Source organism: Athene cunicularia (genome assembly GCF_003259725.1).
Source record: "Athene cunicularia isolate RWA chromosome 1 unlocalized genomic scaffold, athCun1 chr1_part2, whole genome shotgun sequence".
NCBI lineage: Eukaryota > Metazoa > Chordata > Aves > Strigiformes > Strigidae > Athene > Athene cunicularia.
This window is the reverse complement of record NW_020799092.1, coordinates 81,769,950-81,774,934: the sequence shown is the minus strand read 5'-3', so window position 1 is coordinate 81,774,934 and position 4,985 is coordinate 81,769,950. Positions and strand designations below refer to the sequence as shown.

General features: G+C 55.7%; 1 protein-coding gene across 3 annotated transcripts in view; it reads left to right on the top strand.

The window, feature by feature from the left end:
- LOC113491118 (SH3 and multiple ankyrin repeat domains protein 3-like) overlaps window positions 1-4,985 on the top strand; it is a 30,731-nt gene that overhangs the window by 2,034 nt on the left and 23,712 nt on the right. For all 3 annotated transcript variants that reach the window (XM_026867819.1, XM_026867821.1, XM_026867820.1), the window contains exon 2: window positions 3,004-3,009. The gene's annotated coding sequence lies outside the window, so the exon portion shown is untranslated. The remainder of the gene's footprint in view (window positions 1-3,003; window positions 3,010-4,985) is intronic.

The window sequence follows — 4,985 nt, the reverse complement described above, 5'->3', positions numbered from 1 at the left end:
GGCGCAGCCCCGCGGCACTGCCCGCCTCGCTCTCCGCCTCTTCCCCCGCCGAGCTGGTTGGCGGTTTGGCTGCCGCTGTGCCCAGAGCCCAGGATGCCGGGAGCCGTCAGTACCCGGTCCAGGGGCTCTCGGGAGCTGCAGCCGGGCCCGTGCTCAGCACCGCGCAGCGGGCTCCCGCGGCCCCTCCCGAGAAGCGTCACTCTGAGGGATCTGCACGGGGACCCGCCTGCCACCTCCTGCCCTCTGGCTCTGGGAGTGCTGGAGCTCACCGGCACTGACGCACCGTGTGGCTCCTCGGGACATAGCTGCAGCAGTTTATAATGCCTGGACTTTGACATAGTGTCTTCACATTTCTATGTACTTTTCTGTTGTGTAGACGCTTTCTGTGTGACGTCACTCTTGATCGATAGTCTTCTTCCAGGCCAGAAGCATCTCCAAGATCAGGGCATCCTCAGCAGGTGGTTGTGTCCAAGAAACCAGAGTTTTTCTTTATTGTTGGATCCAAACCAGTCGTGTTTCCACCACTGCCTGTCTGAGCTTTCTCATTCCAGCACGTCCCTGTTTGAGGGCCAGTGCCTGTTGGGAGTGTTTAATCCGATGGGCAGGACTCCCCATTGCCGCTCTCCAGGGTCCATCTCTGCACTTCATAGACTGGAACCAAAATCTGATTTTCCCGTGTGCGTCTCAGGCAATTCCCCTGCGTTGCTCCAACGTCCTCGGGCAGCCCCAGGCTGGCTGCGTGACCAGGATCTCCGTGCAGGGGTCTGCTCAGAGAGATGAAACCCTTTGCTTGGTTCATTTTGCTGCCTCCTCCTTTCACGTCTCGGTGGTTCTCTCCCTCCAGGGGGGGATGGCGTTGTGCTCCTGCGCGCGGGGCTCCCGTGCTCCGTTGTGCTGAGGGTGGGGGGTGGCTTGGGTTGGGTGGATCAGCAGCAGCATCCTCAGGGTGCAGCCCCTGGTGCCCAGCCCTCCCCATGAGGAGCCCTCACACCCTGCGGCTCTGAGCCCGGCCCCGGCGCAGGCGCTGCCACCGCGGTGCTCCTGGTTTGTGGTGCCGTGTTGGCTCAGCGCAGCTCTGAAGCTGAAAAAGAACTGAAAATCTTCACAGTGAGCTAACCTGTTCATTAGCTGTGTTCCTCTGATTGTACTCTGAATTTTTCAAGAGCAACTGTTGGAGAAACTTCGCTCGGGGGCATGTTTAGTCAAAGTTGTTTGCAGTGGCAGAGTTCTGTAGTTTGTCTTCTTGGGTCTCACCAGGAACTGGGGGAGAATCAGGATTTTGTATTTCTCAGAAGTTGGGTTTTTTCCCAGATATTCTGGTGTAGTACAGGCACCTCTCTTACCAGTCTCCCCCACGATTGGCTTTACTCTAGAGCATTCATTCCTGATCTCCCATGTTACTTTAGCTTCTTGGCTGCTTTCCTTACCCGCTTTCTGCAAGATGTCATTCCCTGAGCTACAGCCTCCCAGGTTTCAGCACTACCGGGTTTTTCTCCCTCTTCCACAGGAAAGGCCTGGCAACATGGGGCTGATGCTTCGAGGTTGTCACTGACAGATCTTTAATGTGCTGTTCCCTCCCTTTAAACAACACCAGAGATTATTTTTTTCCCCATAGGCCCAATTATCCACCTTCACTCTCCAGTGACCAAGCTCTTCTCTGCAGATGTGGTAACTCAGCCAGCTCTGGCACGTCCCCGGCCACTTTGGTTGTGGCTTTGGGTTGACGTCCTTCTGGCCACGGGTGTTGCAAGTCACCAGTCCTGGGCAAGCGTGGCACTGAGACTCTGTGCTTAGTGGCCAGCGTCATGTTCTTCTTGTCTTTGTGGCTGCCCCTTAGCGTGCTTTGTAAAGCCAGTGTTGGTCTCCCCACGGCTGCTTTTTTGTGCCCCGGACAGCCCGGGAGTGCCCAGCGGTGGATGGAGTATCACAAAACAGGCTGAGTTGATGTCTTACGGCTTCAGTAGGAGTTGTCCATCCGTGGGCACACGTTGGGTGAAAACCTGCCTGACCACGTCAGTACCTTTCCCTCATCCCTGATCTCACCCGGTTATAAACAGCTGAAAATCAACATTCTCCATCTGTCACTTGTCTGTCAGCAAAAACACTGCAGTCTGCCAGAACCTGCAGAGGAGCCGGTGCTCAGGTCACGCTGCTGCCAGGCAGTGGGTGCCACAGCTCGGGGCTCTCCGGGCGGCCATGTCCCCCGGCTCTCGCTGCCAGCGCCGTGCCAGGACAGAGCCGGCGGGGGGGGTCCTGCTTTGCCATTCCAGAAGGTCAAAACCTCCCACTCCTGCTTCCCTGCCTTCGAGTAACCTAAAAAATCTGAACTGCTGCCCATTTGAGTGGACAAGTTTGGATGATTAAAAATGAAACAGAAAGCTCAGGCATGTTCTGTCAGTATTTCTGTTCTTTATTTGGAAGGGAGCAGGGTGATGTGCGTGTATCACATGCAGATGATGAAACGCTTTCCAAGCCATTAGCAGCTGAAGCTGTAAGCATCTTCCAGGTGGTAGTTTTTCAGTATTTGCGTTTTGCAATTGTGTGGTGCTGGGGCAGTGCCCAGAGAGCGGCAGAGCGCTGGTGTTTGGAAGGGGCAAAGGGATGATCCAGGTCAGTATAAACCCGTGAGGCTGATACCGGTCGCTGGCAAAAAATAAACAATCAGATACCATAGGCAGTTGGTGAAGAGTTACAGAGTAGAATATAGTTACCAGCAGAAAACCTCACAGAACAAAGTTCATTTCATTCTTTGAGGTGTGGGATTCTCCTGATAAAGGCAACTGGATGTGTAGTGGATTTTGTTCACCGCTCTGTAACATCCCGTTACACACCCGGGGCGCCTGGGCGGGGGCCGCAAGCTGCCCGGGCTTGGCAAGCGCCTGCCAGGCAGAGCCGGCACCGGCCCAGGTTTCCAGTGGGTCCCTCCAGGACTTCGCTCCAGACCCGATGGTGCGTGGGGATTCCATAGACCCAGGGAGCGACCCTGGGATCCCGGCCGGTAAGTGCTGGGTGTGCGGGGGGCTGCAGCGGCGGCGCGCGCCGGGCTCTGCCCAGGGAAGGTGCAAGGGGAGACCAGAGGGCTTGCCAGGAAAAACTGCTGAGGTGGCCTAGCATCAGGAGAAAATACGGGATAACCGTGCTCCAGGATGCAATCCCTTCCATCCCGCTCATCCAAAAAAAAGATTAAGAGGTGATTTAACTAGAGTAGGCTGGCAGATTCATCAAAATCAGATTTTCTGAGGAAAACGTGTTTTCATGCAAATTGAATAATTATTGAATCAGTTGTAATCAAAACTGAATCAGTTGAATAATTGAATATTTGAAATAAAATTATTATTTCAAAAGCTTCGCATCTTAGAAAACATTGATGTTCCATTTCAGAATTCAGTTCAACCCCTTCTTTCATTTCTGTATTTTTTACCGTTTTTCGTAGCAGACAGCACCACGGCTCACGTATTGCAAATGTTATAACCTACAAACTTTTAATTATTTCAACAACCGTGCAGTTTGACCTGAAGACGAAACATCTCCAGCTGGAGATGGAACACGTAAAACCCAAACATTCTTGAAATGCCGAATTTTCCAGCATCCAGGATAATTCTGCGTCTCGGCTGTTGTAGGGGTGATGCTGGCGGGGAGCAGGGTGGGGCTGCGCCTGGGGGGCGGCACCAGAGCCTGGGGCTGAAAACCAATTTCTTAATACTAATATAGGGACGAGCTGTTGTTTCTTTCAGGTGGTGGGAACGGGTAAAGGTTTGGGGCAGCGCTGCAGAGGAGGGGCTGGATTTGCCGCTTGCCTGGGGTCGCGGGCAGCGCCCGGCTCAGTGCTGCTGCTCTGGGACTGAGGGCGACGGGGGAAACGTGCGGGACAGCCTGCGCCCCGTCGCTGCCCGTCTCCGAGTGCTCCGCGTCTGGCGGCATAGATAGTAACGTAGCCATTAACGGGAGCACTTCTCTGATTGTTGCCCACGGATAATCTCTTGTCCCTTACTTGCCGTCGGTTGTGACCTTACACCTGGAGTAGCTGGCACGTTTCAGAAGCGCCAAAGTGTGCAAACCCTCCGGTTCTTTGACAAGCGGGTAACGAAGCTGCAAAAGTTGAAACCAGTTTTTTGCAGCAGTGAAGCCTCTGAACTGCAACATCCTCATCCCCACTGAACCTCAGTTACCTAAAGCCAGGGTCCGTCTGCTCGTGCCCCGAGGGGAACCTTCTGTCCGTTAACCTTGTGTCCGTTACTTGTGTCCGTTACTACTTGCTGGCTGCCCAAGCACCAAGGGTGCGTTTTCCAGTTGATTTCTCGGGTCTGACCTGCGGTCGCCAGGCCAGCCGGCGCGGCCGAGAGGGGAAGGGGTGACCTTAGCGCTCAGCAGGAACGAGCCCCAGCGTGTGTCCCGCGGCGGTGCCCGGGGTGCGGAGCCGTGTCGGTCTGTGCAGCCCGGCCAGAGCCGACGCAGAAGAGGAAAGGGGGGAGGTCCAGCTCCCCCCACCTGCCTGCAGCCCTGGGGAGCTCTGGTTTGCACTGGCCTGTTGCAGCCTCTCCAGGGGGTTTTGCTCACTGGGAGGTGACACCCGCAGGAACAAACGTGCTAGGCTGTAAAAACAGGCACAGAGATGCAAAATCATCCGGGTTTGTGGCTCGATGTCCGTGGATCCTGCCCCCTGCCCGCTCTCCGGGTGACACCAGCCTTCACGCGGCTCTTCTCTGTTTGTGTCCTAGGTGAACGGTGTCAACGTGGTGAAGGTGGGGCACAAGCAGGTGGTCTCCTTGATCCGGCAAGGGGGCAACCACCTGGTGATGAAGGTTGTTTCCGTCAGCCGCAAGCCAGAATCGGAGGAAGTTGTTCGGAAGAAGGGTAGGTGTGGGGCCTCGTGCTTCTCGGAGCAGGGGGACGCGTTGACTCAACGCGAACGGGCGGGCAGAACCCCGGGGGTCTGCCGGGAGGAGCCCGGCATGGGTGGAGGGCCAGGAGGGGGTCGGGGGGGG